Here is a 24800-nt window from a genome sequence, read left to right as displayed (position 1 = left end):
GGCGGGCGGGGCGGAGTCACGCGGCGGGAAGCGCCGCCCACACCCACACCCGCGCCCCGCCAGGCCGGCGGCAGGGGCGCCCTCTGCAGGAGGAGGAGGGGCGGGGAAGCCGAGGGCGGCCGGGAGCGCGGCAGCTCAGAGCGGGGCGCCGGGCCGGGGTCGCCCCTCGGTCACTGACTGTAACGCGAGCGATACGAACACCAGCAGCCTCGCGGCATCGCTGAGAAGCCTCGGACAGCGCCAAGCAAGCCGGGCGCCTGCCGTGGCTCGGGGCCCTTCCCACGCCAGCGGGCGGAGCGCCCGGGACAGCGGCCCTCCCTCCGCGCGCCTCTGCCCCTCACCCGCCCCTCTGCTTTCAGACGAGCTCACCCAGCCCCGGCACCTCCTGCCCGCCGCGGCTGTGGGGCGTCTCTGCCCCAGTCTCTGCTCTCCTCCCCCGGGAGCCGGCGTGAGCGCCGCAGCCCAGACGGCACAGGGACGCCCCGCCCCGTGCCCCGTCCACCGAGCTTCTGGGCCCTGCCCAGCCGTCTCAGCACCCCGCGCAGTGGAACACCCCAAACGTGGGCCCAGCTCAAGCTCCAGGGCTCTTTCACTCGAAGGGCTCTGGCTTGGGCCACCTGTACGTGTGCAGGTGGGTTTCCACACCGAAAACTCTTGGCTCTTCACACAGCTCTGTTGTTTTCCACGTGGGCAATCTGGTTGTGTTCTTTTTATTCTTTTCGAATAGATAATAATTGGACATAGTACAAGATTTAATAGATGCAAGAGTTTACCGTGAAAAGCATCCTCCTCCCCACCCCGCCGCCCCTGTTTTCTAAGCACTCACCCACCCCCTACCCCACCCTCCAGCAACTACTGTTAGCAATTTTGCATGGATCTTTCCAGGGATGTTGTAGGTACATTCAAACGAGTGTGTATTCTTTTTTACACAATTAGTAGTGTATATATTCTATTCTGCACCTTGATTTTTTCCCACTAATAATGTATCTTAGTGATCCTTCCATGTTCAATATAAAAAGAGCTGCCTCATTTTTTTTTTTTTTTTTTTTTTTTTTTTTTTTTTTTTTTTTTTTTTTTTTTTTTTTTTTTTTTTTTTTTTTTTTTTTTTTTTTTTTTTTTTTTTTTCTTAGCTGCAAAGTGTTCCACTGTAGGGCTGCAAATCTAGGTCCTTTCTTCCTGTCAGCTGAGAGTTTTGGAAGAAGGCAAGCTCTGGATAGTCTGCGTCTGTGTAATCATTTGGGGTGGGCTTTTCTGAGGACTGGGGGTGAGGGGTAGGCAGACGATATTGAGGGGCTCTATTTGAACTTGGCCCTCTGCCTCTCCTGTGCTTCTGTAGCCTCCTGCAGACATGGCAAACTGAAGTGTAAGATTTGGGGCGTGTGCTTCCTAGCCCCAAAACACTTTAGCTTGACCCACTTTTGTTCCTTGAGGCTTCCTCTGCTGTCAGCAGGCTTCAAGCTTGGGGGAGGGTGGTGGTGAAAGGCTGTTATAATATAATCTGAACCGAGCTGAAGAGTCCTAAAACCCCACCTCCTTCAGGAAGCCTTCTTGAACTGATCTGAGGAATAAACTGAAATTCTCACAGCCTCTGACCCTAATCTGCAGTCCAGGCTGGAAGCCAAACCCAGCCCCACCGTTGGGCACCAACACATCCCAGCCCTTGCTAAGAATGAAATTAATTATTTATTCCTGTGGCTTAGAAATGTGTGTTTTCTTGTCTACATAAGTGTGTATTTTCATGCATCTGTTTCCTTTCATTCTCGTCACACATAGTTACTGACAGTCCACTGTGCACCAGTTGTCATTCCAGGCAATGGGGTGCAGCAGTGGCAGAACTCCCCAAATCTTTTTAAGAAGCTCACACACAAAACCAGACACGAGCAATAATGAAAACGTGTAGTACATGTGATGGGATGAGTGCTCTGGCGAGAAAGCAAGCAGGGCAGGGGGCCTGGGAGAAACGGGATGCCCCGGCAAGACCTCACTGGGAAGATAGCAGCTGAGCAAAGACCTGGAGGAGGAGGCGGGGGTCCTGTGGCTGTCTGGGCAGGAGCACTCCTGGCAGGGGGATCAGACAGCACAATGGCCCAGGATGGAGAGCCCACCTGCTGTTCAAGCGAGACAGGAGTCCAAGGAATGCGGGAGAGTAGTCTGGTGGGGTGTGGGGAGGCCGGGAGGGTGCAGGGGTGTAGCAGATCTTGTAAGAGATTCTCAAGTGGGATTTCCACATCCTCCAGGCAGTGTTTGGAAATGTGTAGGGATATTTTATTTGTCATAATGGCTGGTGGAGTTGGGGGGTGGGGGGAGATCATTACCCTACTGGCATTTAGTGGGCAAGGGCCTTGTCAAACATCCTGTAGTGCATAGTATAATCCACACAATGAAAAATTTTCCTGCCAAAAATACCAATAATTCTTGTTGAGGATCTTGCAGTCCATTATGGAGTGTTTGGCTTTTACCTTAAGCATTGCATGGTTTTGAGCAGAGGATGCTTAAAAGGAACTTTGGATGCTGGATTGAGTTTGGGTTGAGAATAGACCAAAGGGGGAAGAAAGACAGAAGCAGGGAGTTCAGGTAGGATGTCGTTACAAAGTCCAGGTGAGAGGTGGTAGTAGCCTGGAGAGGGTAGTGGCCGGGGAGGTGGCACTAAGTGGTCAAGCCAATGGCACTGCTTGGAGAGCTGATGCGGCTGCGAGAGAGAGGCAGGAGTCTGCGAGAGAGAGGATGAGCCCAAGGTTTGGAGAGAAAGTCGTTAGGAGGGTGAGATGGGGAAGTCTGGGGAGTGGTGAGGGGTTGAGTTCTAGACAGATTAGGTTTGGGACAACTACTAGACGCTCCAGTGGAGATGTTCAGTAGGCGTTTGGAATGGGCTGGAAATATACATTTGAGACAACTTTCAAAGCCTTGAGACTGGAAGACACCACTAAGGAGTGAGTAAAGAAGACAAAAGAAGATGGGGCAGAGCCCTGGGGCACACAGTGCTGGCAGGTGGGGAAGGGACCTGAGAAGGAGCAGCCAAAGAGGAAAGAGGAAAACCAGGGGAACCACCTGCTGTTCTAGCAGAAGGGTTTCAGCAAGGAGGGCGGGAGCCACAGGGCCACATGCTGAGTGTGGAGCAGGACATGAGCGCTGTCCATTCACTTTAGCAAAATTTAGGTCATTGGTGGTCTTGAAAAGTGTGATTTTGATAGAGCAGTGGGGCAGGAGCTTGATTAGTGTGGGTTTATGAGAGAAGGGAAAAGAGACTTGAGACCAATCAAATGTAAAGTGCAGACCTCGACTGGGTCCTGACTCAACCGAAGCAACTGGAAAAACATTTTTAAGGCAATTGTCGACATGTGAACACAAATGAGGTGTTAGCTGATATTAGAGAATTATTATTAATTGAATTAGGTGTGATAATGATAGTTATTATGTCTTTTAAAAGTTGTTACCTATTAGAGATACATTCTGGGCAAAGTGTTATTTCTGAGGTTTCCTTTAAAAAGCTTCAGCAAAAAAGTTGGGAGGTAGAAAATTGGCAAAATGTGTGTTTGAAATTTCCCTAAGTAAATAGTGTAAATGATGAGAGGATGGGAGGAATTGCAGAAAGGGAGCGTAGAGAACGCTGATGAACTTGGCTATAAAGAGGAGGGAAGAGGTGGAGGATGGCTGGAGAGGAAGCGGTTCTTTAAGACAGGAGAAACAGCAGCATGCCCGGTTTAGCAGACGTCAGCTACGCTTATTGACTGTCTGCCACAGGAAAGGCCCCGTCCTAAAAGATGATGTCACTTTCGGGGGAAGTGACACTTCCGTGAAAGCTGGTATTCACTGTGCACTTACTGTGGGCTAGGCCCTGTGTTAAGTGCTTTACACACTGTCTCTCAGTGTGTCCCAGTAACACTTCATGAGTGAGGCTCCATTCTATGTTCCAAGCCCCATGAGGTGGCTTGTCCTGATGCACACCTGGGCCATGTGATTCTGGCAGTCGGTGCTCTTAGCCTCTACTCTCCGCTGCCTTCCTGCAGATGGCTGCAGTGACATGCAACCAAGTTCCCAAGAGGAGTTTTTTCAAAATGCACTTGCTACGGTCTTGGCCCTGGAGACACTCATGCATTCAGTGGGGGGCTGAGGAAGGAGGGCAGCCAAGTGTGCTTGAAATGAAGCTCTCAGGGGTTCTGACGCAGGTTCTGCTTAAAAACTGTGGGAACAGATGAGCCTGAAGATGCTCATCTGTCAACACACACACAAACGTCAGGGCCAGGGCCATACGTGGTAGGCTGGCTGGGGCTGGGGAGATGAGAAGAGGATGTGCTGTGCTGTATGGGAGCAGGGAAAGTGGAGAGAGGGGAGCTGAGCGGGTGGTTGTTCAGGGGTAGAAAATCTTATTTAGGTTCCTAGGGGCAAGAGTCATAGGTATACATTCATCTAACAAGTACCTGTTGAGCACCGACTGCATGTCAGGCTCTGCTGTAGGTGCTGGGGATTCACAGTGAACAGGTCAGACAAAGACCCTGCCACCATGGCGCTCACATTCGAGAGGAGAATACAGATGTCAAACGAGTAAATTCACACATGGTTAATACGGATTCATAAGGACTAAAAAACAAATAAAGGGGTGACTGGGAAGAGGGTGGTTTTGATAGGCAAGACCTCACTTAAGAGGTGACATTTGAGCAGAAAGATTAAATAAAACAGAGCCATGTGAAGTCCTGAGCAGAAAAATTTCAGTGTGAAGGCCCTGGAGCTGGCAGAAAGGCATGTGTTCAAAAAACAGAAGCAGGGAAGAATAGCCAAAGGGGAGGGGGGTCGAATGGCCTTCTGGAGGCATCTGTAGGGTGGCAGGTTACTGACAAGTCGACGGGGTGGAGACTTTGGGCAGGGCGGTGGCGTGATCCACTGCTACAGAAACAGAGTCTGGGGGCTCACGGGGCAGAAACGGGAGAGCAGTTCAGCAGAGAGAGCCCTGGAGTGCGATCCACAATCGTTCGATATTTGCACATTTGATCAACCTTTCTTTCAACACCCGTGTTGATCATTTCTGCTATGTGCCAGGCATTTGTGTACATTTATCATCTCACTTGTCCACACGGTCCTGTTGGGAAGGTATTATGATCCCCACTTCACGGAGGTAGTTACTGAGGCTCAGAGAGGTTGAGGTGACCCACCCAAGGTCACACAGATAAAGTGGCGACTTCAGCATTCACATGCCAGCTTTAGCCTCTTGCACCCTAAAGTAACTCTCCCCACTCTAGAGGGAGTTCGCTGTGGTGTGGGAAGCGCTTCACCCAGGCAAAGCCTGATCTGGGACACAGACCGATGTTCAGGGACAAAGAGGCTGGTGGCACCATGCCCATGTGACAGTTGTTCATGCTGGTGCAGCTCTGAACTTGGCCCTTGGCCCAGTCATCTCTGTCATGCCAGGCAGGACTGGGATAGAAGACTGGCAGAATACCACCCACATGTGGCCACAGAGTGGATGGTTGGCAGGTTCCCATGGGACATCACATCCTTCCATGGCCCACATGGTCAGGAGGGTTCTCACATGGGACATGACTTCCTTGGCCTCAGCTTGGTGTGTTTGTGTGTGTGCACAGGCAGGGTCACATGTGAAAATATGTATATATGTGTTTACGCATCTAAGAATGAGTGTGTGTGCAGGCACGCCTGTGCGTGTGCAGGATTGCGTGCGCGTAGTTTTGGGGAGTTTATATCGAGTGCAAGACCGAGAGCTTATGTAGGACCTCTGTGCATTTTTCCGAGAGCTCTGAATGTGTGCGTGGAGTAAGGTATGCATGTTAGGGGATGCGTGTGTGCACTAAGGAGTATGTGTTTATGTCTGTGTGTGTGAATCTCTGCACACCAAGCAGGTATATATAATAAGTATTCTGAGTGCTGGAGTTTAGCTGATCCACCACAAGCAAACGGGTTTTGGGGGGTTGTGAATTGGGTGGATGCCATGAGCAGAGTCGGTGCCAGGTCAGTTGAGGCTATCAGGTTGGGGATTAGCTCGATGAGGTTTTATATTTCTGTCTAACTTCAAGAGTCTGACTGTGCCGTGGAGGGCAAGATCAAGGCTCTTGCATTCACAATCCAGAGGCCACCTTCCCTGCAGATGCCTGGGGTCCAGGGCTATGGTGAGAGTGGGTGCCAGAGGCACTGAGCAGCAGTGAGGGGGCGTGGGGCCAGGCTCTGGCTCTGTGACCTCAGATCATTGGACCTCTCTCTGCCTTAGTTTCCTCATCAGTCAAATGGCATTATTAATAACAATATAATATAATAATTATGTTAATTATTATGATGATGACGTTGTTATCCACAGGAGTGTTCTCTGGGCACTCGGAAGAGCCCGTACATCAGAAGCGCTGCACAGGTGCAATTACTACTGTTGGTCGGGACTTACCTTCACCACTCCTGGCAGAACAGTGCGTGCCCACGACTGACTGAGGGGGACTGGTCACACAGCGGAGGCCTGCTCTCTGGCATTGTGCCATAGGACTTGGTGCGAAGCAGCTTCTGAGGCTGGCACAGGCCTCATGGCCTTGATCCGCCCTCAAGGCTGGCTTTGCCCAGCAGCCAGGCACCCATCTGCCAGGGAATGAAGAGATCTCCTGTGAGGGAGGCTGGCCGGGTGCAGCTGCGGACTGGCTTGTAACTCATGCTGTGCCGCCCAACCTGGCGCCGGGAGCCCTCCTGGCTCCTGCAAAGTGTGCTGGAGTTCAAACAACTGGGCTTCAAGTTGGGGAACTGGCTCTGGGGCTGCTGGCAGTGCCCCTGCTGGACAGGAAGGAGAGGGGGCTGAGACAGCTCAGGGGCTGCTCTGGGGCTGGGCCTGGTGGTGAGCGTGGCAGGAGACCCAGTGTGGCTGGGTCTTCCTGGCCCACTCAAGTTAGACTGTTTCCTGTTCAGAGTTAAGCTCCCTCAAGACTGCCAGGTTGGTGTCACGGCTATGCGATATTAAGCAAGTATCTTCGTCTCTCTGAGCCTCCTCATCTGGAAAATGAGGATTAAAATGTGGCGCCGTGTAGAAAGTGCCTGCACACTGCCTTGAGCGTGTGCAGATAACGATGTCTCTGTGGCATGTTTCCATGCGTGCGTATGTTTCATGTACATGCATCTCAACGTTCCATTTCTCTCCAGCACCCTCAGAAGTGGGGACCTAACTCACGTATTCAGTCGACAGACAGTATCTATATTTGCCACATGCCAGGCTATGTTCTGTACTGAATGTAGAGGTAAATTGGGCACAGGTGTGGCTCTGGAAAATTCCTTCTAGAACAGGGAGAGATGACATGTATATAAACATCAGTGATACAACCTGGAAAAATGACGTTGCTGCCTGCTGGTATCTCAGGGAAGCTGATGAGCTCAGGTGACACCTCCAGCCCAGGCAGGGGCAGAGGCCAGCAGGGTTGGGGGTTGGCACAAGACCAAACCAGAGAAGGCTTTGCAGGAGAAATGTCTGTGGCTCTGGGCCCTGAAGTGTGGACAGATCTTGATATCTGGATTTCGGGGGAGTCTGGGATCTCTGGCTGAGGCTTCCAGCACCTTTTGTCTGTTTCCTAATTGTGAAATGAGGATATGGATGCGGGCTCTGCCCTGCGTGCAGCATCACAGTGAGGCTTTTGTGTGTGCATGCCCAAGGTTGAGGGACCATTAAGGGCACAGTAACTGGGCCAGGCACTTTCTAAGCACTTTAGATATATTAGCACATGTAATCATCACAATCACCCTTTGATGTAGATGCTATTAGAATCCTATTTTACATGTGAGGAAAGTGAGGCTCAGGCAAGCCAAGCTATTAACTAGAAAGTGGAAAAGGAGAACTTTGAACTCTGGGTGGCTATGCCTTGTATTGGTGCATGGCCAGGCACAGACATTCCTTTCATGCCTGCTGCGTGCCAGGCATTGTGTTAAGCACAACATGAGTTATGTGGTTTGACCTAGCCAACAGGCTGATGAAGTCATTTCTTTGATGACCTTCCCATTATGGTTGAGGAGACTGAGGCTGAAGAAAGTCAGAGTCCACAGCCATCCTGGTGGGAAGGAGAGGTCTTCCCAGATCATGATCCTGCCGGCTTTCCCTGCAACTGTGCTGTCTCCTGTGGCTTGAGGAGGGGCTTCAGTGCAGTTCCTTTGCCAGAGTGCTCATGACCCCTTGCAGCTCCATGTGGGAGTGCTCCTAGGACCAGAGGTCGACAACTATGGTATGCTACGAGAGCTTGTGACAACCCAGCCCCAAACTTGGTGTCTGAAAACCACCCCAAAACTCAAAATAACAAGCCTCTGTTTTGCTCAGAAATCTGCAAGTTGGACAGGGACAGCTCCTTCTGCTCCACATGGCATCGGTTAGAGAGGCTTGGCTAAGGCTGGAAGATGGGCATCGAATGGCCGGTGAGTTGTGCTGGTTGCTGGTGCTTTCCACACGGCCTCTCCATGGAGTAGTTTGGGCTTCCTCCCAGCGTGGTGGCTGATTTCTTTTTATTACCAGGAACAGAAAGTAAGAGGAGGAAAACCAGGCCAGACACTTCTTTGGAAGTCAAGGGAGGAAGGTGTTTCAAGAAGCAGGTTTTGGCCAACGAATACTGCAGAAAAGTCAATTAGGAACTGAGAGGTTCCGCTTGGATTTGGCACCAGGAGATCACTTGGCATCAGAACTTCCTAGGGAAAGTTCTGCTAGGGCTCTGGAGTAAGAGCCTAGATAACAGCAAGTTGGCAGGAGATCAAGTTGAGAGGAAGGAGAGAAGGCTGCAGAAGGAAGGAGAGAGTTGTAACCAGGAAGAAGCGTTGTAAAGGAAAACAGTGTTTATAAAGTGAGAGATTTGAGCATGTTTATATGCTGAAGGGAAAGGACCTATGAAAATAATGATACTGAAGACCAGAAGGCAGGGGACGGATGAAGACTGGATAGGACTTGGAGCAGAGGCAAACACCTCCTCCTTGAGATCAAGGGAGAGAGGTCGGGGCGGGGTGGGCAAGAGCCAGACAACAGCTGCCATTTATTTATTAAGCCAAGCTCTGTTGCAGCTGCTTTGCATATTTTAACTCATTTCATCCTCATACAACCAAACCCTCTTAATTTTTATTATTAACCCCATTTTACAGATGAGGAAACTGAGGCAAATTCCGTACAGAGGAGTTAGGATTTACTCGGGAAGGCTTCATGCCTGCAGAGAGGAGAGGAGGGCTGAGAAGGGCAGTCACCGGGAGGGTGGCAAGCAGTGCCTCTGAGCCCGGTGCCACTGCGTGAGGTGGAGCCAGCTTCAGTGGCTGCACAGGAGGGCTTGGGGTTAGAGGAAAACAGTTTCCCAACTGTTTTTTGAAAAAAGAAACTTATTTTTTAAAAACTTAAACCTAAAGGGCCTCTCTAATACAAAAACCAGACCGAATTGCACTTCACTGATTGAGTGGAGGCCCCGAGCTCTGCCTTCTGCACGCTCCTCTGACCTCAGTTGGCCTTGGGAGCAGCCAGTGGGGCGCTGGGGCTCTTTGGAGCACAGAGAACAACACTGGGTGACAGCGAGACCAAACTCCCACTCCTCGAACGAACATCTGAAGAGCCTGTGTCATGTTTTCAGGAAAAATCTCACTGGAAAGGAGGGTCAGGTCACTCTTTCCCAAGGACCCCGTTGTCCTCTCTTCCTCGATGGCGGGGGCATGGACTAGAAGAACCTCAAAGCTCCCCTGAAGGAAAGTGAGCAGAGAACCAAAGAGACGCGAGCCCTGGGAGTGGGAGGCCGCTGTGGACACCGCAGCCTTGGCGGGTTGAGTCTTGTTCGGCCCGTGTTTTCCGTAGCCTTTTGCCCTGGCTGCTGGAACAGCTGTATCTCTTGCTTTATTAAACTCTTTCCAAAGCTTTCTGTGGAAGATTGTGCAGTGACAGGTTGCATCAATGAGTGTGGAAACCTACCCTCCTCCACAGCCCCCAGGCCCAGGGAGGAGGGAGTCAAGGTGGCATCCGGGTAGGGCTGTGTTTGCAGTGGGGCTGTGGTGGCAGAGACTAGTGACATCAATCATAATTGTTGTAAGATTTTGCATCTGTGTGGGGCTTATGTTTCTCCTGAGGTCGTTTCACATTCAAAGTCTCACTGAATGCCCACGACTGAGTAAGATGAACAGGGCAGGTGCCTCAGTGACCATGACCCGACCCTCCCAAGGGCTAGCAGAAGGGCGGGGCTGGGGCTGTTCCTGCCCCACTTCCCAGGGACGCTCAGCCCTCAGGCCCGGGTTCCAAGTCTCCCCCATTCAACCAGCTCCACTTTCAGTTTTCTCACTGTCCCAGTTACTGGCCCCCTGGACTCCTTTGGCTCAGTGATGAGCCATCTGGTTTCTGAAAGTGCAATCTAGCAGTTGAAAGGAAGGAAAAATACAGTGTCTTTTTCCACAGCTTGGAAGGGGGTTAATAATTAGATGATCTGGGGCAACATGGAGGGGAGCTGGAAAAGAAATTATTCTAAAGCCTCTTGATGAAGAAGCAAGAAATGAGAAGGGGGAGAGAAAGGTTTTGGTCTTTTTTTTTTTTGTCTTTTTTTCGTGTCCGGCAACGGATCGCAACCCTCAGTGTTGCGCCCGTACCGGACCGAGACCGGCAACGGGATCGCAACCCTCAGCGCTGCACCCGCACCTCGCTCAGCCAGTGAGCGGGAACCGGTCTCTATGTGGGATCCGAACCCTCGGCGGGAGCGCCGCCGCACTCCCAAGCGGTGCACTGTAGCAGTGCGCCACCGGGCCAGCCCAGGTCTTTTTTTTTTTTTCCTTTTTTGTCTTTTTTGTGACCGGCAACGGGATCGCAACCCTTGGTGTCGCGTCCGCACCGCGCTCAACCAGTGAGTGGACCGGTCTCTATATGGGATCCAAACCCTTGGCGGGAGTGCCGCTGCGCTCCCAAGCGCCGCACTCTACCAAGTGCGCCACCGGGCCGGCCCAGATTTTGGTCTTTTTAAAAGTTAGTTGTAGGGCCGGCCCAGTGGTGCACTGGTGAGCGCCCCACTTGGGGGTGTGGCAGCGCTCCCGCTGAGGGTTTGGATCCCATGTGGAGACCGGTTCCTTCTCACTGGCTGAGCGTGGTGTGGGCACAACACGGAGGGTTGCGATCCTGTTGCCGGTCCCCGGTGCAGGCGTGACACCAAGGGTTGCGATCCCATTACCGGTCAGTAAAAAAAGACAAAAAGGAAAAAAAATAAATTAATTAAAAAAATTAAAAAAAAATAAAAGTTAGTTGTATCGAGGTACAATGACATACAGTAAAATTCACCCACTTTCAGTGACTAGTCTGATGAGTTTTGACAAATGTCTGCAGTTGTGTAACAAGTATCTCAATCAGGATGTAGAACATTTCCATCACCCAATGACCCCTATCTGCACATTGCTGAGACTTACCTGTTTCTGCCACCAGAGTTGTGACTTTTCTAGAGTGTCATATGGATGGAGTCACACAGAGTGTAGTCTTCTGTGCCTAACGTCCTTTAGTTAGTATAATGCTTTTAACACTCATCCATGTTTGTGCGCCTGTAAGTAAGCTTGTCCTTTTTGTTGCTGAATAGTGTTCTATTGTATCATTTGTTTATCCACTTACCAGTTAATGGGCATTTAGGTTGTGGCCAGGGCGTTTTGTTGTTTTTTGTTTGGGGACTATGAATAGCTTTGTGTCAGTATATGCTTTTATCTATCTTGGGTAAACACCTAGAAATGCAGTTGCAGGGGCATGTGGTGAGCATATGTTTAACTGCATAGGAAATTGCCAGGCTGTTTTTCAAAATATTGCACCATTTCGCATTTCTACCAGAAGTATGTGAGAGTTCCAGGTGCTCCACACCCTTGGCAACACTTGGTATTGTCAGACTTATATTTTAGTCATTCTAGTGGGTGTGTAAGAGCATCTTATTGTGGTCTTAATTTGCATTTCTCTCATGACTAATGACATTGAGCATCTTTTCTTGTGCTTATTTATCATTAGTATATTTTCTTTGGTAAAGCATCTGTTCAAATCTTTTGTACGTTTTCCTATCATGTTGTTTGTCTTTTTATTATCGAGTTGCAAGAATTCTTCATTTTTCTTGATAGTGTCTTACAAAGAGAATAATTATGTTTTAAAAAATTTTTGGTGAGGGCCGAGCCTGTGGTGCACTTGGGAGAGTGCGGCGCTGGGAGAGCAGCAGCGCTCCCGCCCGGGTTCGGATCCTATATACGGATGGCCAATGCGCTCACTGGCTGAGCGCAGTGCAGCCGGTCTCAAAAAGGACAAAAAAAAAAAAAATTGGTGACATCTAATTTATCATTTTTTCATTCTTTTTTAGTTTGTGCTTTTTGGTCCTATCTAAGAAATCTTTGCATACCCTAAAGTTACAGTTTATCTCCTATGTTTTCTTTGAGAAGTGTTGTGGTTTTATTTGTTATTTTAGGTCTATGATCTATTTTGTGTTGATTTTTATATATGGTGTAACACATGCATTGAAGTCCATTTTTTTTGCCAATAGATATCCAATTGTTTCAGCACTATCTGTTGAAAAGATTGTCATTCCCTTTGAATTTTTTTAGAGCTTTTACCAAGAATCAATTGAGGATATGTGTATGGGTCTATTTCTCACCTCTCTATTTGGTTCAATCAACCTGCATGTCTGTTCTAATGCCAGTGCCACACTGTCTTAATTATGGTAGCTTTAAGTCTCAAAAGCACATAGTGGAAGTCCTACAACTTGTTCTTGTTTTCAAATTTGTTTTGGCTATTCAGCCTCCCTGACCCCCAGAACAGGAGAAACTTCTGACAAAATAACGGTCTCTTTCTTTCGTTTAGATAGAGAAGGTTTCTTGGAGGAGATGAGAAAATAAAGAGAAAGTGGGCAAAGGAAACCTCGTCTTTAGGCTCTACCAGCACCAGTGGTGGTGGTGCTGAGACGGGAGGGATGGGGAGGTGGCTGGAATTGATTTTATGATTCCTTCCTTTTCCTGGAGTTCGAGGCAGCTCCTTTAGAGAGGCTCCTGGCCATTTCCTTCGCAAGACTGGGGGTTAACTTTGCTGCCTTCAGCTTGGTGAAGGGGACCTCCTCTGTCCGAGTTGCCCCACTGGGTTCCTGGCTTTCCCTCCTTTATTCTCCTGGGTGTGCCCTGCTCCACCCTCTGCCCACGTCACCCTCTGTGGTGCTGCACACACTATGGGCTCTTCTAGACTGTGTGACTATGTTTATGGCCATGCAGTGGGATCCTGTGCCTCAAGCTGAACATAGGCGTGGGCAGTTACAGGTGCCCAGCCTCCGTGAGTTCGCGAGCCTGGCCCTGGCTATGGCTCTCGTGAGCTCCTTGCTCGCCTGGACGCTCCCTGTGCTTCCAGCCAGCCACTGGGCCCTCGGCTCTCTGTCCTCCCCCTGGCAGCACCCCTCTCTCAGCCTGCTAGTTCTTTAAAAAACAGGGTCCTTTTCTGACTGAGCCATGACTTCCCCTCTCCCTTCAGGTCCACACTGCCTCCTTTGCAGACCCTCAACTCCTATCTTGCTTAGGTCGTGCCTTGAAATTCTCTGAGCCGCCTACTTCTTGCTGGCCAGGGAACACAGCCGCCAGCTCTGCCCCTTTCTTGTTCCCTGCATACCCCAGGCTCCTTCCCCACCCAGCTCACAGCACGACCAGGGACATGCAGCATCTGAGAGTCCTCATTCTGGGCCATGCACTGCCACACACTTGGGTTTTACCACATCCGTCCACAATCTAGCTGTCCCATCAATATTCATCACTTTAGGGGACTTGGGGTCACTAAAGCCAGAGAGGACTGAATTCTGCCTAAAGCCATTGGCCCTGGAGCTGAGTCCAAGCAAGAAACTTCTGGCCTGGATGCAGCACTGGTGGACTTCAGGGATGCAGGAAGCATCATTTGGAAGAAAGAGTTCCTACTTTCTTTCTGTCATTTGGACTGATAAAAAGAAAGGACTTGGCCAGGAAAGTGAATGAATAAAAGGTTCATTTGTACGGCTTTTACCTTTATGATGTGTCTTTACATTGGCTGTTGAATTTGCTCCCCCTAAAATCCCTGCGTGATGCTATTATCCTAGGAGTTGCTATTATCCTAGTTTTACTGGTGAGAAAACAGAGGCTTGGAGAGATAAGAGACTTGAACGAACACACGAGGGGGTCGGGATCCATTTGTGGACAACTGGCGCACCTGGCGTAGACCCCAAAAGCTGACCTAGGTGGGGCGATGGCAAGACCTCAGGCCAGCCTCCCTTGGGGTCAGGGGTCTTATTCTGGGTTCTGTGGACAGAGGCAGGTTGTGTCCAAGGCCCCCTGCCTCACATGTGGACAGGCTGTGATGGGACGTCCTGGCAATAGCCTTGGCTTCTTGCTCCCCAGGGACCCTGTCCCTCCCGTCTGTCCCCTGCCCTCCTTCCCATCCCCTGGTGTCCAGCGGTCCATCTCCCGTGGTGGCCATGCTCCCAGGGAGCATGGGCAGAGAGGGAGGCAGAGAGAGGGAAGGCTGTGGCCTGAAGACGAGGGACTCAGGAAGAGGCTCGAGGGCCCTGTCAGGACCAGCCCGAGACTCGGGCACGGAAGGAAAAACTAGGCAACGATCCCTCTGCCTGCCGATCCCTTCTCATTACGGCTTCCTTTCCTGCTTCAGTCAAACAGGAAACTCGGCCTTGGCTAATGTGGATGTTCTCTTAGCCAGGGGCTCCCCAGGGCAGGGGCTGCAGTGATGCCTCTTTGCATATCATGCATTGAGCAGCGACAGTGACCAGGTGCTGGGCTAGGCACTGGGGACGCCCGGTCCAGGCTTGGTGAATAAACAGGAGAGTGCCCCTGGCCGAAAACCTTATGAGGACGAGTAATGGGCGTCATCCTTGAAACCAGAACTAGCCGTGTGACTGTGGGCAAGTCCCCTCCCTCGTCCGAGCCTTGGCTATCTCATCTGTAAAAAAGGGGACGATAACACACACCGTAAAGAGTTGTCATAAGAAACGAGGCAGTGCACGTGCAATGCGTGGTGTTCCGTCGACGGTCACGAACTCACCACGCTTCTGTCTTCTTGTCTGTGCGGTGATGAGGAAGTTTCGGTGGATGTTGAGCTTTTGTGAGAATTGATAAGCTAGTGCATGGAAAGTGCTAGAAGCATACGTGCTGCACGGTAAACACTATACAGTGCTAAGATGCAATTATTTGTATTTTCCTTCCCCAATTTTCTTATCTATCTATCTAGTCTATCAACTAAACTCCAGAATTCACTCGAATTTCGCCAGTTTTTCCCCTTACATCCTCTTTCTATTCCAGGATCCTATCTGGGACACCACATGACAGCTAGTCGTCACATCTCTTCAGTCTCCTCTGGTCTGTGACAATCTCTGTCTCTTTCTGGTCTTCATGACCTTGACTGTTTTGAGGAGTACTGGTCAGGTATTTCGTGGAGTGTCCTAAGTTAGGTTTGCTTAATGTTTTTCTCAGCTTCAAACTGGGGTTCTGGGTTTCGGAGAAGAACACCATAGAGGCAAAGTGCCCTTCTGACCACATCTCTAATTTTACTTTTATTTTTTTTGTCTTTTTTTGTGACCGGCCGCACCACCATGCTCAGCCAGTGAGCGCACCAGCCATCCCTATATAGGATCCGAACCCGCGGCGGGAGCACTGCTGCGCTCCCAGCGCCGCACTCTCCCGAGTGCGCCACGGGGTCAGCCCTCTAATTTTACTTTTAATGGGAATGAATTCCTTGGGTCCCTTTGTTTGAATTCTCCTTTGGGGTGGAGGGAAGGGAAGTCTGAGAGGTTGAACTTAAGCTGAGACCTGCCCAGGGGACTTAGACCATGATCTTGGGCGGAGGAGGTGGCTGAGCTGGTCAGAGGTAAGCAGAGCAGACTTACAATTCAGCATGAGCTAAACCCCAAGAGAAGGCAAGATGGGTTCTACAGGGAGCCCCCTGGCCAAGGCTGAAGGGCCCAAGGGGCAGGGGTGGGTGGAAGGCAGCAGGGGAAGGACTGGAAAGCAAGCCTCCGTTCTCGGACCCCGCTGGCAGAAACCCCAACAGAGACTGCAGTGTAACCCCAACAGCACTGCCAGCCAGAACCTGAGGTGCAGAAGGACCTGGGGACATTCATGCTTATGTCGCCCATCACATGTGCCAATGCGACCAAGTCTGGGGCCGGGTGGGACCACCAGGAGCCTACCCACAGTGCCAGGACAGAGGAGCAGCTACCAGCCCTTGGAGGAAGCTTCTGGGAAATGGAAGCAGGATCAGAAGAGTCTCCCCAGACACTGCTGTGCCAGTCTGTGATGATGTCTTGCTGGGCTTTCCTTCCTGAAACACCAGTGGTTCACCTACGCTCTCATTCTTGGTGGCTTTTGTCAGGAATTCCAAACATGCCCTGGGGCGCAGGCACAGCTGGTGGCCTGGAACCAGGTGTAGACTCTCCACTCTATCCCCACACCTGGGTCCACCTGCACCTCCACTGTTAGGCCTCTGAGCCCTCTGGTTCCTGCCCCGTCTCCTCCTTCCTTCTTCCCTTTTCTTCAGACTGGGAAGCCCCGGGTGCTTTCCAGACAGTTCTTTAAAGTCTCTGATTTGCCACAGGAACCCAAGCTCGGGAGCAGGGGCGGGAGTGGCTCAAGACTGACCTGAGACTCTGGCCAGGAATTACTTCTCCACTCTGGGCCTCAGTTTTCTCATCTGTGAAATGAGGGGTCAGATTCAGTTATTTTCTTTATTGCCCTTTAAAAAAATTACATTAGTTGCACTAATTATTAATCTTTGCTGTGTAAATTATCTATAATCTATAATCAATAATCTATTAAATTAATAAAAATGCAAGACAAAAATTACCCATGATCCATCCTGAAATGATATCAATGTTTGTGTTGGTTTCTGAAACTTTCTAGTTCTTGTCTACATACATATTCAATTTTAGTGTATTTACAGTAATATCATAAATTTATTTGTTTAACATTTACTTGTACATATTTGTGAGGTATGGTGTGTTGTTTCTTTTTTTCTGTGTGTATCTTTTTATTGTTATTTCAATGCATGCATATATTGCACAATGATTTACTTAGGGTAAATAGCACAGTTTTGTACCTGTTAGTCGACTCCTCTTCCTCCCCCGCCATCCCCTCCCTCCCAGCCTCTGGTGACCATTATTCTAGCCTCCACTTCCATGAGAACTTTTTTTTTTTTTAGAATCCTTGTATGAGTGAGATCACGTGGTATTTGTCTTTCTGTGCCTGATTTACTTCACTTAACACGATGGTTTCCAGTTCCATCCACGTTGCTGCAAATGCTAGGACGTCATTTCCTTTTACAGCTGAGTAGTGCTCCACTGTGTGTATGTGCCCCAGTTTTTCTGTCCATTCATCAGCTGACGGGCATTTATGTTGATTCCATCTCCTGGCTGTTGTGAATAGCGTTGTGATGAACATGGGAGTGCGGGTGTGTTTTCATATACTGCTTTCATTTCCTTTGGGTATATACCCAGTTGTGAGATGGCTGGGTGGTAAGGTAGATCTATTTTAGTTCTCTGAGGAACCTCCACAATGGCTGTACCAATTCACACTGCCACCCACAGCACAGGAGGGGTCCCTTTTCTCTACATCCTCACCAGCATTTGTTATTTTCTGTCTTATGTTGATAATAGATGCCCCAAGTGGGGCGAGATGGTGTCTCATTGTGGTTTTAACTTGTATCTTCCTGATGATCAGTGATTTTGAGCATTTTTCCTGTGTTTGTTGGCTATTTGAATGTCTTCTTTTGAGAAATGTCTGTTCAGGTCCTTTGCCCAATTTTCAATTGGGATATCGTTTTTTTTTTATTGTTGAGTTGTTTGAGTTTCTTATATATTCTGGATATTAGCCCCGTATGTGATATGTAGCTTGCAAACACTTTCTCCCATTCTGTAGGTTGTCTCTTCACTTTGTTGATTGTGTCCCTTGCTGTGCAGATGCTTTTCAGTTTGATGTAGTCCCATTTGTATATTTTTGCTTTAGTTGTCTGTGCCTTTGCAGTCTCACTCAAAAAAGCACTGCCCACTCCCATTTAGTGTAGTGTTTCCCCTGTTTTCTTCTAGTAGTTTCATAGTTTTGAGTTTTTTTCTCTGGGCTCTCTATTCTGTTTCATTGGTCATTTTGTCTATTTTTATGCCAATACCATACTGTTTTGGTTACTATAGATTTATAGTATATTTTGAAGTCAAGGAGTGTGATGCCTCCAACTTTGTTCTTTTTGTTCAAGATTGTTTGAGCAATGCTGGGTCTTCTGTAGTCCTATACAAATTTTAAGATCATTTTTCTACTTCTGTGAAGAATGCCATTGGTATCCTGATAGGGATTACATTGAATGTGTAGATTGCTTTGGATAATATGGACATCTTGATGATGTTAATTCTTCCAACCCAAGAACATGGGATGTCTTTCTATTTATTTGTGTCCTCCTCAATTTTTTTTCACTAATGTTTATAGTTTTCATTGTAGAGGTCTTTCACCTCCTCGGTGAAATTTATTCCTATGTATTTCATTATCTGGGTAGCTGTTATGAATGGAGTTACTTTCTTGATTTCTTCTTCAGCCATTTCATTATTGGTGTATAGGAAGGCTGTTGACTTTTGTGTGTTGATTTTGTATCCTGCCACTTTACTGAATTCATTTATTAGTTCTAGCAATTTTTTGGTGGAATCTTTAGGTCTTTCTATGTATATGATAATATCATCTGCAAGTAGGAATAGTTTGACTTCCTCCTTCCCAATTTGGATGCTCCTTATTGCTTTCTCTTGACTTACTACACTGGCTAAAACTTCTAGTGCTATGTTGATTAAGAGTGGGGAAAGTGAGCATCCTTGTCTTGTTACAGATCTTAGAGGAAAAGCTTCCTATTTTTGTCCATTCAGTGTGATGTCAGCTGTAGGTTTGTCATATATGGCCTTTATTGTGTTGAGGTACATTCCTTCTATATCTAATTTGTTGAGTGTTTTTATCATGAAGTCGTATTGGATTTTATCAAATGCTTTTTCTGCACCTAGTGAAATGATCATACGGTTTTTGTCTTTCATTTCGTTGGTGTGATGTATCACATTTGTTGATTTGCATATGTTGAACCAACCTTGCATCCTTGGGATGAATCCCACTTGATCGTGGTGTGTGATCTTTTTAATGTGTTGTTGGATTCTGTATGCTAGTACTTTGTTGAGTATCTTCATATCTGTGTTCATTAGGGATATTGGTCTGTAGTTGTTTTTTTTCCTTGTGCCTTTTTCTGGTTTTGGTATGAGGTTAATGTTGGCCTCATAGAATGAGTTTGAAAGTATTTTCTCCTCTTTGATTTTTTGAAAGAGTTTAAGAAGAATTGGTATTAGTTCTTCTTTAAATGTTTAGGAACATGTTTTTTAATTTCTATGTATTTGTGCAGTTTCTATTGTCCCTTTTACTGTTGATTTCTAGGTTTATCCCATTGTGGTTGGACAAGGTAGTTGATATGATTTCAATTTTTAAAAATTTATCAGGACTTTTTTATGACCCAACATATGGTCTATTCTAGAGAGTGTCCCATGCGCTCCTGAGAAGAATGTGTATTCTGAAGTTTTTGGATGAAATGTTCTATATATGTTCATTAGGTCCAATCATCCTCGAGTAGAAATGAATTCTGATATTTCCTGGTTAATCTTCTGTCTGGATGGTCTGTCTTTTGCTGAAAGTGGGTGTTAAAGTCCCCAACTATTACTATATTGGAGCCTGTTTCTCCTGTTAGGTCTAATAGTAATTGCTTTATATAACTAGGTCCTCCAAAGTTGGGTGCATATATATTTAGAATTGTTATATCCTTTTTTTGAATCAATCCCTTTATCATTATATAATGACCTTCCTTATCTTTTTTTACTTTTCTTGGCTTGAAGTCTATTTTACCTGATACACAAGTATAGCTACTCTTGCTGTTTTTTGGCTCATATTTGCATGAAATATCTTTTTCCATCCCTTCACTTTCAGACAGTCCGTGTCTTCATAGGTGAAGTGAGTTTCTGGTAGGGAGCATATTGTTGGTTCTTGTTTTATATTCCATTGAGCCACTCTGTGCCTTTTAATTGGGTCATTTAATCCATTTGTATTTGGAGTTATTATTGATATATAGGAACTTGTTATTGCCATTTTTTTTCTTTTTTTCCCCCTTTCCCCCTTTCCCCCCTTTCCATGGTTGTTTTGTTGATCCTTTTTTCCAACTTTACTCTCTCCCTTTGTGATGGAATGGTTTTCTCTTGCCTCTAGCAGCGTACTTTGATTTCTCACTGTTTACTTTTAGTATGTCTCATAAGTTTTTTTTATTATGGTTACCATGTTATAGTTATAACAGATTATTTTAAACAAATAACAACTTAACTTTGATATCTAAGAAAAAAGAAGAAACCAAAGCCAACTCTATGCTTTGGTGTCATCCCCCCACTTTTTGACAATTTGCTGTTTCAAGTTACATCTTTTAATATTGCCTGTCTCTTCTATGGTTGCTGTATATGTTAGTGTCTTGTTAGGCTGCCCTTCGGTCTTCATACTAAGGATGTAAGCAGTTCATTCACCACTCTTTCAATGTTGGAGTATTCTGAAGTCATCTGTAAGCTTACTTTACTAATGAATTATGTACCTTCAAATGTTTTCTTGCTGCTCCTTAGTGTTGCCTTCTTTCAGATGGAAGGACTCCCTTCCGTGTTTGTTGTAAGGCAGGTCTAGTGTTGATGAATTACCTTAGTTTTTGTTTATGTGGGAAAGACTTTATTTCTCCTTAATATTTAAAGGTTAGTTTTGCTGGATACAGAATTCTTGGCTAACAGTGTTTTTGCTTCAGCATCCTGAATATATCATCCCTTTCTCTTCCGGCATGTAAGATTTCTACTGAGAAATCCACTAAGAGACGTATTAGGGCTCCATTGAATGTTATGTGTTTCTTTTCCCTTGCTGCTTTCAGTATTCTTTGTTGTTGGTTTTTGATAATTTGATTATGATGTGCCTTGGGCTTTTCTTCCTTGGATTGAATTTAACTGGTGATCTCTGAGCTTCCTGTATCTAGATGCTGTCATATTTCTCTATCCTTGGGAAATTTTCAGCCATTATTTTCTTGAATATGCTTTCTACAGCTCTTCCTTTTTCCTCTCCTTTGGGTATGTCAGTTATGCAGAGGGAATTATTTCACTTGAGGGAATCTCTTATTTGCTGTATTTCTGTTTCATTTTCTCTTATTCTTTCTTCTTTTTGCACCTCTGATTTGATAATTTCATATGTTCTATCTTCAAGCTCACTAATTCCTTCCTCTATTTGATTGTCTGCTATTAGAGTTTTTACCAAGTTTTTCAGTTCAGATAATGTGTTCTTTATTTTTAGAATTTCTATTTGGTTTTTAAAAATTGATTCAATTCCTTTGTCAAGTTTCTCATTCTGCTCCTGTATTGTTTTCCAGATATTACTTCTTATTTTCTATCTGTATTTTCTTGTGACTCCCTGAACATCCTTAATAGGGTTATTCTGAACTCTGTGTCAGACATTTCATAAATCTGCTGTTCCTCTGGGTCCATTGCTGGTGCCTCATTTGTTGGTGTCATATTTCTCTGTTCTTTCTCAATCTTTGTGTCTTTATGTTGATGCTTGGGCATTTGAGGAGACTGTTACCTCTTCTAGGTGTTATAGGTGTTTTTTGGTGGTGTTAGATATTTACTGGTTAATATCAGAGCTATGTCTCTGGTCTGTGGTTTTGGTTAATTCCAAAATTGGGGAAACTTCCTGTGGGGACCAGCACTTGAGCTCTGTGGTTGCACTAATTGCTGCCTTGCTGCTGAGTCTCTGGGGAAGGTTTTTTTTTCTGCAGCTCAGGTTTTAATTTTTGACCTCTTAATCACTTCTAGGTCCTGTGAGGTCAGATACCCCTGGGCTGTGTGGAAATTCTGGCCCAGGACTGAGTCTTCCCAGCAAACTGCACCCCCTGCAATTCTGTTGCCCTGACAGTCTCTCCTAAGTGGGCTGGTGCTGATTGGGAGGCAGATCAGCTGCCCACACTGTGCCCCAGTGTTCTCCTGGTGGCCAGCCTCCCTCCTGCACTCCAAATGCTTCTCATGGGGTAGGCCATGCACAGGTCCCTTGTGATGACACACTGGCCTCTGGGTGGTTTCTTTCTTCTGTTGGCTATAGCCCTGCCTCCTCTGTGGTCCACAGGAGACCTGCCAGTAGTCTCACTGGCCTGGGGGCAGGTGTGGTGCACTCCAAGGCCCTCTTTCACCTGCAGATTCTAGGCAATTTCATGCAAAAGCTCAGCTGCAGCTTTTGTTACCTCCTGCTCTGTGTGCTGCAGCTTCATCCCGCCTCTCACAGGGCCAGCCCTTAAGTGGCCAGAGCTCAAAATGGTCAGAGTGGGTTTGGTTTTTCCTCTTCTCACCGCAGTTTCTCCTGCCTTCATGAACTCTGCGAGTCTCTCCTCCTCTTCCCCCAAAGTCCAGAGGTCCCAGGTTGGGAGTCTTTGCCTTTTAACCATTGTAAATTGGTCCATCGCGGGGGAGAGTGATGCTGGGGACCGTCTATTCTGCCATCATGATGATGTCTCCCTCCCTCTTTTGGGGGGGATTTATTTTTATCATTTTCAGCTAACATTATACCAAACATTGGTTTTACTTTTCCTTTTGCTACCTCCACCCCTCTCTTTTCCTGCTCTCGTCCTGCTGAGGTAGCCAATGCTAGCACCTTAGTTTACACTTGTATATATATAGTATGCATGTATGGAATTTGCATTTGCGTGGGGAGAGGGATTATTGTTTATTTTACAAAACTGGGGCCATGCTATATACATTTCTCTACAACTTCCTTTCCTCATTTGGCCATATGTTGTGGAAATCCGTCCAGGCTGAGAGACATAGTGCTAACCGACTCTTTTTAATAGTTACATCCCTCATGGGTGGATGAAAGAGTCGCAATTTATTCACCTATTCTCTGATTGATGGGGACTCAGGTTGTTTCCAGTCGTTCCTCTCCCACGAAAAATGGTGCTGCCATAAACATTTTCTACCTTTATGAACAGGTACTTGCATTTCTGCAAGTATAAAATCCCAGAGGTAGGATTGCTGGATCAGAAGACATGTGCGTTCTTTTTAATTCCCAAAAACAGCTGTAAAAATTCACATCTGCTCAGATAATGGATGAGGCCACTCTCCCCAGATGCTCACCAGCACTTGGAATTAGCAGTCTTTTAAATGTTTTTAATGTTTGCCAGTCTGATGGATAAGAAATGGCATCTCTGTGTGTTGCTTTAATTTGCATTTCCCTGTTTACTAGTAAGGTAGAATAGCTTTATATTTATTTATTGTCTTCTTGGAATCAATCATAACCTTCACCCATTTTTCCTACTGGGTTTGTCTTTACGTTGTGAATTTGTTGGAGCTCAGTGCAGGATATTAAGTCTTGTATATGTTGCAAATATATTTTCCCAGGCTACCTTTGTCTTCTGATTTATTAGGGTATCTTTTTCCATACAAGGTGTTTTTTATTTATGTAGTCAGCTATGTTTATCCTTAATAAATTTTTGGTTTCCTGTTTTGTTTTTAAAATCTCCCCAGTACAAAGCCATATCCCTAAGTTTCCTTCTGAATATTTCCTTGTTTTATTTTTTTCTCATTGAAACATATAATCTCTCCAGAATCTATTTTTGTGAAATTAAGGTAGGGTTCAAGTTGTTTTCTTCCCTGAGGATAGCCAAACTCAGCATGTCCAGGCTAGGGGCCCCCCAAGGGGCCCCCCAAAACTGGGGCAAGGAGGTCTGAGAAGTGCTATGGACTCCCCACCCCCAACCACAGAGCTATTCTGCTTTTGCTGTTTTACAAAATGGGCTTTCAGTAAAGATTTGGTTCTGAAGCTAAAGGAAATTTGGAAATCCCTTTCAGATGATCTCTGGGGATCCTTCCAGGTCTGGCAGTCTCTGACTCCATAATGCCCAGGACGGAGAGGAGATTGCTTATTAAGGGAGAGAGGGCAAGGAGTCAGCTTAACTTCATCCAAATGTAATTTCAATATTAAATCCCACATTGGCTCAAAGTGGATATTAGAATCACAGCATTTTAGAGGTGGATGGGCCCTGGGAAATCATCTAGTCTAGTGCCTCTTCATCCTAGCTGCCTTTAGAATTACCTGAGAACTTTAAAAATGTCCTGGTGCCCTGGACCTGTGCCAGACCACACGAATCAGATTCCCTATGAGGTAGGGCCCACGCATCAGTATTTTTAAAAAGGTCCTGGTGATTCTAATATGCAACTAGGGTCGAGCACCTCTTGTCTAGTTCAACTCCCTCATTTCATTAGTAAATAAATTGAGACCCAGTATTACACAGCTGGCTAGAAGTTGAGTTGGGACTAGAACCCAGATCTCCCACTCCTGGGTTGGCTTTTTCATCGACATCAAATAAATCTCTCATCAAGCCCTATACCTTGGATTTTGGGCTGGTAACCCTAAAGTCTCTGTATGAATGCTTTATATCCTTGCATATGACCAGCTGAAAAATGTTCACTACATGCAATTCTGTGCATCCCAGATGAATAGACCTAGTGCTGCCTTGCAGGACCTCAGTGGGGAGCAGGGTCATAAAGAACTAACTATGGGGCTGGCCCGGTGGCGCACTGCTATAGTGCGCCGCTTGGGAAGCGCGGCGGCGCTCCCGCCAAGGGTTCGGATCCCACATACAGACCGGTTCCCACTCACTGGCTGAGCGAGGCGTGGGAGCAACACCGAGGGATGCGATCCCGTTGCCGGTCCCGGTCTGGTGCGGGGGCGACACTGAGGGTTGCGATCCGTTGCCAGACACGGAAAAAGGAAAAAGGAAAAAAAAAAAAAAAAAAAAAAAAAAAAAAAAA

The 24800-nt window shown here is 47.0% G+C and overlaps 1 protein-coding gene across 1 annotated transcript in view; it reads left to right on the top strand.

The window, feature by feature from the left end:
- Positions 1 to 24800, top strand: part of IQSEC3 (IQ motif and Sec7 domain 3) — a 122759-nt gene that overhangs the window by 30373 nt on the left and 67586 nt on the right. The window lies entirely within an intron of this gene.

The sequence above is a fragment of the Galeopterus variegatus genome, unplaced genomic scaffold (genome assembly GCF_000696425.1).
Source record: "Galeopterus variegatus unplaced genomic scaffold, G_variegatus-3.0.2 Scaffold70, whole genome shotgun sequence".
NCBI classification, from domain to species: Eukaryota; Metazoa; Chordata; class Mammalia; order Dermoptera; family Cynocephalidae; genus Galeopterus; species Galeopterus variegatus.
The sequence above is the reverse complement of the archived record's forward strand: the minus strand, read 5'-3'. Positions and strand labels throughout refer to the sequence as shown.